Below are 13,277 nucleotides of genomic sequence, written 5' to 3'. Positions count from 1 at the left end.
TAGAGTTAAGAAATGTAGCTATACTTAGAGCCTGATAATTTTATTTATTTTGAATTAAATTTATTGGTGTTCTTTTATTTTTTTAAATAATTGTATATTTTGACAAACCTTTTATTTTATACAGATGCCTTTGTGGAAAATAAATTCAGTTACAATTGTGCAAGATTTGGTCTCTTCCTTTTTAAGTTTATACATGAGATGTTTACTGTATGCAAGGGAACCGTGGCAAGATTTATTACCAAAAATAAATGTGGCGGGTGAAAGTAACTTGTAACTTTTACTTTAAGTACTATTTAATTGAGCTACTTTTAACTTGTACTTGAGTATTTTATGTATGACGTACTAGCACTTGTGTACAATTTAAATCAAGTAACAGTACTTCTACTTGAGTAGTATGTATCTGTACTCTTTACAACTCTGCCAGCATCCAACAGTATGGATGCAAAAAATGTTTCCAACTAAGTAGCATACTGCAACACTAAGCAAGTGTCCCTAAAATAGCATCTTGCTACGCTGCTCTGCTTCATTCTGTGTGTTTTTCCATTAACGATATTATTGGATTGAATGGTGAACAAGGACTAGTGATTGTAAACCAGGGATTTTGCAAAGCCCTGTCCAGATAAAATCCTCTCGCCAGCAACTACAAATCATATGTCCTTCCATGCCACACCTAGGGACTGCACAATACCCAGAACAGGGCCTGAAATGAAGACAGGCACGGCAATGTGTCATCAAGCTCCTTGCAAATAGCATGTCAGACAGTAGCAAATTACAACCACACCAACGAGGCGACGTAAAGGGCCACATGATTAGAAGGAACTTCGAAGAACTGTTTAATTTATGTTGCTCCTTTGAAGAAGGTAGTATTGCTCAATGGGTCTCAAGTGTCAGAAAACCATAATCTCTAATTTACAGCTGCAGTCCCAGGTTGTGTGTCACGTCTCCCTCTGAACTCGCCTCGCAATCATGAGTGACAGCAAAGTGGGCATTAAGGTGTAGGCGTACGTTTCTTGAGGTTAACGTTGTTGCTGTGTTTTGTTTGTTTGACATGTAGGAGCAACACAGGCTGACGGCTGCCTTCTATCTATGACCCTTGCAGGGTCTCTGGAAGGCTAGGTTCTCACAAGTACACCCCATAATTACACCATCTCCAGCTAACCATCATGCATCCTCCTCGACATTCCTCCAAAACAAGGGGTCCCTCCTCGTTTTACTTTGAACCCTAAAGTATGGCCTCTGCCCACTCACTTTGGTCTCACGCTTTCCCAACCAGTCTAAACACACACAAAGACACACACTTGAAATATGACTTCAAATCTCCTTATTCTTCATAGTCAAGTTGTTCATCTCTTCACCATTTTCTTCATGTCTTTACATCAGTTATTTATCACTACCTCATTTTTGTAATACGCATGTCTCCTAAATCTAATAAAAATAAGCGTTTGCATGCATTTCGTTATAATTTTGAGCTTCCAGACATCTTGTCCAATTGTTTCAAGTGAAAAACAGCCAGGGTTTCATACAAAACTACTGGAGAAGTAAATCAAAAAGCTAATAGGAAAACATAAAGTCATCTTTTACAATGCACACTTCCCAGGCCTGTCATCACCTGAGAGACATTTAGTTGCACAACAAAAAAAACAAAAAAAAATGAAGGAGCAAAAGGACAAACCACAGCATCTGGCAGTATTCTGTAGCACTAGAGTTGTTGAGCAATTCTGGTTCATTGACAGTAAATATGAGTTAACACAGATGTGTACAGCACTGTATGCTTGCAGTAGCACTTGATGAAAGTTTTTGATTAAAAAATGACGCTCCGCGGTAATTTCAGATGTGGTAAGCCAATTCAGGGACAACAAGGTAATTGGGTTTGCTAAACAGAAGACAAGTCGTGGTGTCATTTAATGAGATGGATGAGGTAGACGATATGGGAAGGCGACTCCACAGGAGTTATAGAATGTCGGTAGGCAAAGCTATAGGGTCAAAGGCCATCAGAGGAACAGTGGGAGAGGAAGGATCATCACCAGATACCAGCCAGAGAGGCTATCTGGGACACAGGAGGAGCTGCTGTATGGACAACCAGCTAAGTCATCACCAAATACAGATACAGGGGAGTGGGTTCATTCTCCCCACAGGATTAACCTCCGGACCACCTTTAAAGTCTTCCTCTTGGTGCCCCAGGGAGACTAATGAGAAATAATGAGGTCATCAGATCCCATTGAACGAATTGTTCCAGGAACTTAACCGTATTATCATCATTATCTCCCAGCCTGGCTCTCTGACCATGGGTTATAATATGAATGTGACATGGAAAAATGCTAAGCTTCCTTCCATAAAAAACAACTTGAACAATGCAGGTTTTAGACAGTACATCCGATAATCTAATTGTGATAGTTTGGTGGGCCTAAAATCGAATGATTTTTTCAGCTTCAGTCAAGTGCTTAGCTTTGATTGGCTGACAAAGTCATGCAAAATCAATCCTTTTTTTAATAAAACAAATCATCTTTGTGTAAAGAAACGATCGGTTTGCAATGATTTTACAAAAAAAAAGAGAGGAGAAATGATAATGCAATTGGGGAAAATTAGCCTACATTTGTGTCCTTCAATTACAAGTTGTAAGCAAAATATCCTGTTACTTTCGCATTCGACTACAAGTTTCACTGACATTGAACCATTGGCTCGGTTTGCTCGTGACAGCCCGTCATGTCATATAGGGCTGCGGGTACAAAGATCATGACAAAAGACTGCCATCTTCACTTGTTACTCTTTTTAAGTCTTTTCAAACCTGTTTTTTTTCCCCACACTGGCACTCATCCTGCTGGCATTAAAAGTAGAAGAAGCATGGATGTTTTTTTGTCAGCATTTTAGAGACTGACAGACAGATCAGCCAGGTAAGATTTATTAGTTCTTTCACTGTGCGAAACTCTTTTTGTGTTCTTCTAATTATAGAGTCAAGCAATTATTATCTGCACTAAAACGGTTGTCCTTAAATTTTGATAAAACTTATTAGCATTTAGATTGGGCAACATTTGTCATGGAGCATACATATGCGTTTCATTTTCTCATGGTTCTCACAAATATAACATCTTCGATGTTTACATAAAAAGGGTACAGCTAAGTTTTAGATATCTTTTCCTGAAATTGCTGAAGGGAATGATAAAGGAATTTAAAAACAACTACAGAAAACGCAGATCACCAAGATGTAATCCTAAAGAATCTTGTTACAATTCTCAAAGGCCCATATTTAATTTAGTTTCCCTGGTACTGTGCGAAGGAAACATCTACAAGCTTAAAATAAGAGGGAGAAAGGAAAGAAGGTTTAAGTGGCTCATGGTACTACTGACTACAGATAATGGACCCAACGACACTTGGTGCGCATGTGGTCATGGTCCAAATATGGCCCCTATTCAATCCCAACTTTAAAGAATCTCGAGGATTCACTGCAAGGAAAAAGGGTTTTGACAGAAATTCAGCCAAGTGGCTTTTCCTATAAGCTATGATTTGATGTGATAAAGCACTGCAACAGTTGGGATTCAGTAACAGGTTGTGTCAAGCCAAGCTATAAAGTAGGGGAAAGAAAATTACATCAGACGGAGGAATCTCCTGTGGCATATTAGGTTGGCACTGAATAGACTGCGAGTTTAAAACCATACATCCAGGATACTGGCAATCACAGACGTAGATCGAAGAGCTTGCTAGCTGGCAGTAAGCACAGCTGGGATTGTAGAACAGCTCTATTAGGCTGAGGCAACTGGGTTGGTGGTTAGAATGTATGTGTGAATTTCTAGCAGTGGGGGGTCCGTAAAACACCCGGAGGGAGGAAGTCTTGAATGCAGTCGTGCTCTTATTCTGACCCTCTCAGCACTTTGTCTTTTACAGACGACAGCTCAGATAGTCGCCTTTCAGCTTATATTTCTTCTCGCCAGGGAGCTTGTGTGTAATATACAAAATGGTAGAATACACTTTGACTTGAGAATGTGCTGGATCTCAAAAACCAAAGTATTCTAAAATGTGACTTCGGCAAAAGCATGACTGCACCACATTCTCACATTGGGCTGTACATAAAGCAGCACACTGTGTGACCATTGCAACAAATCATCCCTACAGGGTGGTGGGCTGACACCCACACACACTGGCGTGGGGCCTCCTCTGGGCAGCTGATAAGAAACCCTGTGGCTAACACTGAAATTGCTACATATGCTTTATGGCTCATATCTACCAATCCATTAGCTGTTGAAAGGACTTTCAGTTCAGCAGAGGCCCAGAAACATTATATATGTTAATGCAGGAAGACATAATGCTACAAAAAGACATGGATATGATTTTCATGTGTTTGTTGCTAACAATTTAGCTCTTATTTCTGAAGTGGGTTTGCTATTTAGTGATTATTGAGCCAAATGTATACACATCTATCGTAGTAAATAAATAGCTGAAGTATATAGATGAGAGTGTTTTTGTGACTAGACGAGAAAAATGAAATTCTAAACTAGAACTGTATGGATATATTTTGGCCAAATTCTGAATCCAATGGGACTGAGGAAGGGTGTGTAGCTAGTGCTACAGGCTACAGATAGTATAGTCATTAGAACTATGTTTTTCTGTATTGCACAACTCTCCTAACACTGCTGATATTACTAGAACTAGAAAAATAGCTATCATATATGAATTATGGTATCAGACCATAATTAATCTATGTCAAGGTAAACAAACACACCGAACCAAATCCCCATCTTGCGCTAATGTCATTGTATTCAGTTTTCCTCACTGAAACATTGGATATAGAATTAGGTTGATAATGTTGTACGCATTTCAATGGCCACATCTACATGGGAGCTTTAATTCCCCTTTAATTCAGAACAATAGTTAAATCGTCTTTATACTGACCATGTAAACACAATTCCAAATGAAAATTTAATTCCGAATTAAATTTAAAACCAAATTAGGCGCTGGTTTATTCAAATTTTAATTCTGATTTAAATAGTTCCTCAATCTTGTAAACACTTAATTCTGCTTTAAGTTAATTCCGGTCATTCTGCGCATGCTTGATTTGTCGCAATGACGCAGTGTGACAACATAACCCAAGATGGCTGCCCAAACTTGAGCTGAGACTATTTATTTAATAAGAGCCTTAGAAGACATGGATGTAATGAAAAGAGTGGATGAATGGAGGCATAAACATGCAGACATGTACACGGACACATGGACTTATTACACAAACGGACATCGTAAAACAGGTTTCATCGGGGCATGAAGCACCACAGCTTCACTTATGACGCGCAAATCATTATAAAGTTCATTTTTCACTCACCGTCCTGTATAGTGGAGGTAGAGCAGCCGTTGCACTAATCGCTGGCTCTGATTGGCCAAAGTACGGCCTTTTATCTCCCTTTTATCTCCTTCTCGTGCTCCGCGGAAGAAAGCAAAACAGTTTGTTATTGTCAAGCTGCTGCTTCAAATCTACAACAGAACAGTTCTTATAATGTGGTCATCTATTTTGTAGTGAAAAGAAAAGGTTTGTTGTGTGTTTTTTTCCCGATAGACGTGATAAGTCTTGTTTGCCCCCTGTCCAATCAGAAGCCATCCCATCCCCAGACCTAAAGCGGAATAAAATAAAGACGAATAAACCTGTTTTCCATGTTAACCTAAAATCGGAATTACTATTCCCATGTAAACACAAAGCAGAACACTTTAATTTGGAATTATTTAATTCGGAATTACTACTTCCAAATTTTAAAAAAACATCTTGTGACCGTGGCCATTGTATACAGCAGTTTTCCTCATTAAACCATTAGATATAAAAGGAGGTTAATAATGTTAATATCTAAATAAGTTAGTATTTCTTCCAATTGTCCCCTAATGTTCCGCTAGCACCCCTAGCCTGTTAGCTGAACATAGCTACAGCCAACTAGCCAACTCCATCAAAGCTAGCTGTAGCTAAAAAACCTTTTCTCTGCTAAAAACAAATACAAATGATAGTTGCGAAGTGTGTGCAAGTATTTTTTTTTTTTTTTAAATTTCAGATTGCATGTCTCTAGCGAGATTAGGCTAACCTAAACTGCGGCCAGTGAAACAGAGACGATGTACCACAGCTCTGAGCTAGGAGCGTCTACTATAGCTTTATTCCTCCAGCAAAAGTCATTATTATTATAAGTTGCTGTTGTCATTCCAGTAAAAGTGAACATACACAAGTTTGAATATTTGCTTTCATATCCACCACATCCTAGACCCTAATCCCAGTATTATAGGTAATAAAGACCCTTGCAAGCTTTTAGATGTATTTAATTGTACTTACAGTACATATATCAATGTAACACAAATCTGGCTTCGATGTAAAACTATAAAAAGGAAATCTGTTAGTGTTCTCCATTGTGTTAAGGGCCTACACTGACATTGTGAATACAGTTTTGGTTGTGGTGAATATTACATTTTTGTGTGATGTAAACAGCACAGATGATATATCATGCTAGAATTATTCTCCAAGTCTAACAGAAACATTGATAAAACTGATAATATCAGTTGGCCAACAATGACAAGAAAAATGTATGGTTGGTATGAAACATGCTTCTTGGTTTCTAAATGTATGTTTAAATGTTTTTTTCAACTACACGATAAGTCAATTAGGCTGGTCACAATCATACCCGTTACAGACCACGGATTGGGATTATTTTATAGGAATATTTACTCATAATGGAAGAATTTCACTGTCTTGAGTGTAACATTTCAAAGAATGGACACTTTATAAAGCAAACATAGAAGCTAACCATGCAAGACTCTGTGGCTTTGCTTGAACTTTATTGGAACTTTTTTCATCTTAAATTTACTTCTTTCCCTCTACTCTTTGCCTTTGTGTCTGTTGATTGTCCTGAGCCTTTTCAGAGAAACTAAAAGTGAAGGCCGGTAAAGCATAAACTTTTTGCTTGTTTTCTTATACCCAGGCACTCCACACAATATTTATTTTGAAAGAAATGTTGATTAAGATTAGATTGCACATAAAAGCTCTGCAGTGATCATAAGCAGCTGCTCTGTGATTCCAGAGCTTACGTTAAAAGGGTTTAAGATAACACAGATACAATGTTCTGACCACAGGGGTAGACACAATCATTTGTTCGTTGTGCCTTTGTCTACAGGTAAGCCTTATATAATACTACACACATCAGGATTAGTTAAAGTCAAACTAACAACGAATGAGGATACAGAATATAGTAACTAGGGCTCTATAAAATCTGTTTCATTTTTTTTTTTTTTTTTTTTACAAATTCTGTTTTCCACTTTTTTTTTTTTATTCCGTTTATTTAGAAATATTAATACATTTTTTCAGAAAATATTAGTTTTTAACTCCTGTGAGGAAACAAAATAAATACTAATGAATAAAAACCCCATAATGAAACAAAAATGATGTCAAAAATAAGAGTAAAAGTAAGATACAATTAAAAGGTAGATATAAGTTGTAATGATATGGATTATTCTGACTGCAGATTTTTAATAATTTATACGTCATATAAAGATGTATAAGAACAGCATTTATGTCACATACATTTCCGCTCAGGGATCAATGGTTTACCGACTCTGAGCAGGTTTATTGATTACTTTTTAATCAACTTCATTTAAATGATCCTGATGACATCGTTGCAGACCATAATGATAAGACAAAAATAAATGGACGCAAGGATGCATCAGTTATTTCACCATGAGGGGTCAGAATATTTGACAGTATTAGAAGCTATCAAGTTATCATGAACCTATGATGTTTCAGACTCTACAATCCCTGGCATCAGTGGTATCATCCACAACAACGGCCAACTTTTCTCCACAGACCTTCTGTAGCACTGATGAAATGTCATTCAAACCATCTGAGCAGGTGAAGCTGTTTTCACGGAGCGATGCAGCTGCTTGATGAAAAACGTGCGGAGCTTCACAGGCACAGCAAAGTTAAGCGGGCACTGGTGGCTCTGTATTTAGGAGTCATTGATGAATTGCGTAGTTTTTTGGCAGTTTAGTTTCGGGTGGTTTAGATGGTGTTTGATGATGCCAGGACGGGAGGGGGGTGGGCGGTGCATCTAATGAGTGGTCCCCAGAAACACTTCCCCATTAAAAAAAAAGTCCTTTGCCTCTCGATTGCCGATTTTGTCAATTTCCTCGTTCAATAGTGGATTTGGTTTCCATTGGTCGATTCTGTGATTCTGTCCGCGATTCCGTTTTTGTGTTTTTTATATGGCCCTAATAAACTACAATGACCATGGAGCCAAAAAGGGGTTCTTGGGGGAAGGGAGGAAACAAGAGAATGCTTTTAGGCTCTATTGTACTTTGTAAAAGTAACAGGACTGGGGAAAATCATATTTTTTTTTTTTTTTTTTTTTTGGGGGGGATGGGATTTGTTCTGTGTTTTTCTTTTTTTCTTTTTAAATGTTGAGGCCTTGCAATATTGATAACTACTCCAAGATTTTTTAGCGTACTAATGGCGGTTGCGCTAAGTGACACTACTGGTACGTATTGTTATTATTTTTAACCTGAAGGAAATGGCACACTCCAGAAGAGTAGGTAGCGATATGCACCTATTCAAGTTGGTTGCAAAACGCCAAAATCCAATAACAACAACATCAGCATACAGTGTCATGCCTGTCAGTGCCCAATCCTTTCGCGGGCCTGATCATTTCGGATCCTTTCAATGCATGCGAAAAACGCGTCTACATCCCGATGGCCTATTTTACGGCAGTTTGTGCACTATTTAAAAGCTTGAAACCCTGCTATTTCAAAAGAATTAGAAATTCATGTTGAGTAAATTCTGATTTATTTTGGTTTTTATTTTATTTTCTGTTTGGTTTTTGATTGTCAATGTTGTGTATTGTGTTTTGATCCATTTTTGTATCTTTTTCGGTGGTATTTCCTTTTCTTTTTTTTTTTTTTTTTAAATTAGTAATTAAAAACACCACAAAAACAGTCACATATTTAAATGCGTACTATTAAAATATTATAACAAAAGTTGTATGGTCATTCAAATATCACATCTCAGGAAGATCGCGAGAGAAAGAAGTGACAACGCGCATGTGGGCACTGACAATGCCAACAGGGTTTAAATAAAAAATAAACAAAATACATTTTTGTTGTTGTATTTTAACCCGATAGGAAGATGTCCTTCTCTTTCCAATTTTCTCTGTGTTGCAAAAACAAGGCAAAATCACTAAGGAGCTTTTTGGACTTTGCCTCTATTGTGGGTATAGTTGATGCAAAACGCTGAATGTGTGTATGTGAAATTGTGGGAACTGAGTGTTTGGTTTGGGTCTATCCAATTGATACCAGCAGTTTGTTGAGAGACTCTAAATGTTTAACGCGGCTGGAAACCATTCATTTTCTCATACTTTTTAAACTTTGTTGGCGTAACTCTCCTAAGAAAAAAATAAAAGCCTTATGAAAAGCAATCAACTAGGACTGATCATTTATAATGATGAGCCAATATATAATAACCACTGACAATGTAATTATAATAACAATAATAACCTTATTTATCATGGCACCTGTAATTTTATAAGCAACAAGGGAACATTTTGTCCTTCAAGTTGAGCTGGAAAATTTGACTAGTTTTGACTCAAATCAACATGAGCTCCATTGTGATGGGTGGGGTTTTTTTTGTGGTGTGTTCTCAGTTTGCAGCGGTTGCATTAGTGTATAAATCAAAAGTAGTACGAGGAAAAAATTGCAGTGACCAAGTAAGAATGTTATGGGTGGTCGAAGCTTGTTGTTGTCCGTGTGGTCTGACCGAGCATCTTCTTTTGTTACGTCGATCGGCTGAATTATGTTTCGTTTTCGGTCACAGTGATAGCTAAGTGTGTACTGTTTTATTTTTGACCAGTGATGCCTTTACTATTAAATATTTTGGATCCTGCCATCTGTGTTAAGTTAACTTCAACACTTAAATACTTGCTTCTACAGAACATGGAGACGCCGCTCCTCAGCAACTATCAGAGATAAACATGTTATTACTAAATGCCAATAAGGAGACTACCAATCTGCGGGAAGAGATGGCTAAAGCGTATACCGTATAATAGCGTTAACCTAACCACTAGAGCGGTCATGGGCTCGACTGTAATGGTCGCATTTACAGACCATGGAATCGCTGCTAGCTTACCAATCTACGGGAAGAGATTTGTTGCTTTTCTAACAAGCATTAACCTAACCACTAGGAACAAAACCCAAAACCATGCAGGCAGATCTTCTAATACTGTATCGTGTTTTTCTGCAGACAGTGCCTTCTCCTCGCCCTTCTCTCTCTTCTCTGTTTCAGGTGTCTTGAAGCTGGAGCTGGCAGTTTCTGGTCTGTGGTCCACGCCTCAACTAGTCTTGACACTCTAATGGTCTATCTCTCTATCCTGTTCTGGTCCTCCATCTGTCCACTAACCCCAACCAGTTGAAACAGATGGCTGCCACCTCTGAACCTGGTTCTGATGGAGATATTTACCTGTTAAAGGGAGTTTTTTCTTCCTGCGGTCACTAAATGCTTGTTCATTACAAATTTTATATTTTGATAGCGCTATGAGATAACTTTTGTAATTTGCGCTATATAAATAAAGTTAAATTTAATTGAATTGAAATAAATCCACCGGGGACAATGATAAAGACAGAGTGGAGGCCTCAAAGATAAGAAAATCAAAGGCATTTCTTCCAAAAAAATGGTTTGTTGACGAATGGTCATGTGACTTAAACTTCAGAAAGGTTTTGCATTGTAAGATTTGATGTCTCGTGAAAGAATGCAATGACTGCACTGAAGCAGAAAAGTGTCCTTAGGTAGTGTTTTTACTTCATTCTTACCATGATTTATTGTGTTTCTTTGCCTGACATACAGGGATTTGCTTGATGCCATTTTTGTTCTGGGTTCTCTAGGTTTTTCCTTTTATATGGCGTCACTCTGATTTGGGCTGTTATTGGGAGTTTCTAAGGGAAGCCAAAATATCTACATTCGTCATTGTGAACACACAAGAAATGTCACATAGTTTCTTTTGGGGGCACAAAGGCATTAGTAGTTGATGAGAATAACTTTTGGATGAAAAACAGGTATGCCTACAGTTTAAAAACACACTCCTTCAGACACAATGCTTCAACAGTTCTGGGTTGTTTTGGAATAAAACGGGTGATCTTAATGTATTAAGTAGAAAGTCATATTGTTATGAGAGTTTAAAGTATAAAGCGCACAATATGAGTAACACAAACATCTGTCCAAGTTTTCCCCTTGAAAGCCCATCTTCTAGTGCTTTATAAGCTTTAAGGAAACCTCTTTCAAAATGAAAGTATTAAATCATGATGGTTTGACACATAAGCAAAAATTAAAAGTGTAGTTTAGCTTCTCAGAGGACTGCAATTCCATGAAGATGCAGGTAATCCGACTTTTTTTTGGCTACTTTGGCAACAAAGGCCGCTTTGTATTGCAAAGTATCCTCCAAGCTAGAAAGTTACAGTATAAACCCATCATTAGGCTCCCCAGTGTGTGTGTGTTTGTGTGTGTGGTACACTTGTTTTCTGCCTCTGTTCTAAATCAGGAGTGGTTGATAAATAGCAGCACTGCTATCTTTGCATTTTCTATATTAACTGATCTTGTAAAGCGGTGAATGTCAACTGTCGGCCTCCAGGCCATATTCAGCCAGCCTCAACTTTCCATCCAGCCCCCAGAATCCACTGGGATAAAAACCTTATTTCTTTCAAATAAATCTTTAAAAGGAATCTATAGCACAGTGTTCCCAAACTGAGGGGTGGGGGTGGGGTCTTTCTAAACGTTAACCATGAAAAATAGAAAACATTTATTTCTTTGCACTCAAAGAACTTTAGTCTTATGTCCGTGCGTCCAGATTACATACAAAGTCAATGGATAGATGCGTCTGAAATGCAAAATCTTTCCTGTGCGGCAGTGTGGTCCGATCCGTTAAGTGCATTGGCCGTGCGAGCGCGCTCCCGATTTTATGCATATCCGCACATCCGCAAGAGTTGAAAATATTGAACTCTAGCGACTGTTTCGCATGATGAAAGCCAATCAGAGTCTTTGTTGACGATGACATCAGGCCGTCAACACGGACACCGGTCTGTTCACCCATTCAACCATGGAGTAGAAGCTGTGTGTGACCACCTGGAGCTGTATGACACAGCCTTTATAACCGGGACCGAACTAGGAAGGATTTGGCGTGGAGGAGAATCAGCGAGGAGGTGGTAGTAGCAGGTAAACGTTGTCTCTGTAGTTTTCATCGGCACTGAGCTAGGATAGCATTAGCCGCTAATCACACCGGCTTTTTTCACTGGTGGTTTATGTTTATGAGAGGAGAAAAAGGAGTGCAGCTCCTCGCTTCAGCAGGCAGTGAATGTGTTGTTGGTGGGCGGTGCTTTGCTTTAAACGCGCATATGAAGCGAATGGGGACATTTTTTGATTCTGCGACACATGCAGAATGTTTCGTGAGGTACATGCATCCGGTGCCACAGAAGACGCATTCAGTGTGAACGCAGCATTACTGTTCTAAAATATGTGATTGCACATTGTATGTTATTTGTATGGGTTTTGAAAAAGATTAGGGACAATTTGTACCTTTTTCAAGAAATGTTTTATTTTCATATTATGTTGTATTTATCTCGCAGTGATATGATCTAATGGTGCCTTTATATATATATATATATATATATATATATATGTATATACTTAGAACATTTATTTGGGTTATGGTAAGAGGAACAGAAGACAAACCAGTTGTGACTTACGGTAATGATATGATTTTGATTTTCGTACCCAAAAAAGACCAGCTGATATATTTGCATATAGGTCAGCAGTGATTAGCCAAACAGAATGTGTGTCTTCCTGCCTCATCCTGTGGTCGATACATGTTCACAGTGAGCCCAGACACCCTCCTGAGGGCTGTCATTTTTGGGCGTCTGTCAGAGGTTTGGCTTAGGAATACAAATGAATTTGAGTTCATTTTTTGTTTTCATATGAAACATTCAGCCAACACTTCAGGCTGTGTGTCAGCCTGTGAAATGTTTGCCTGCTCAATCTTTTTAGTATCAAACATTAAAATGGGGGTTGAGGAAGAAATAATTTTTATTGGATATGATAAGCTAACAACTATTGTGAATGTCGTGGAAATTTCCAGTGAAGTGTTTTAACCTGGTTAGTGATGAAACATGAACTTAGAATTAGACGTCTATATGAGGGTTTTTCAAACACAGATCATTTGTGTAATTATTGTCTGCAAATGTGCCATTGTTAATTGCACTTTTTAGGTGAATAAAGAAATGCAAAAAAATCAAGA

At 38.2% G+C, this 13,277-nt stretch overlaps 1 protein-coding gene across 1 annotated transcript in view; it reads right to left on the bottom strand.

Moving 5' to 3' along the window:
- The window catches only part of LOC114477884 (R-spondin-2-like), a 127,417-nt gene that overhangs the window by 30,619 nt on the left and 83,521 nt on the right, over positions 1–13,277 (bottom strand). The gene's annotated exons all lie outside the window — the stretch shown is intronic.

Source organism: Gouania willdenowi, chromosome 16, assembly GCF_900634775.1.
Source record: "Gouania willdenowi chromosome 16, fGouWil2.1, whole genome shotgun sequence".
Classification (NCBI taxonomy): Eukaryota; Metazoa; Chordata; class Actinopteri; order Blenniiformes; family Gobiesocidae; genus Gouania; species Gouania willdenowi.
The sequence above is the reverse complement of the archived record's forward strand: the minus strand, read 5'-3'. Positions and strand labels throughout refer to the sequence as shown.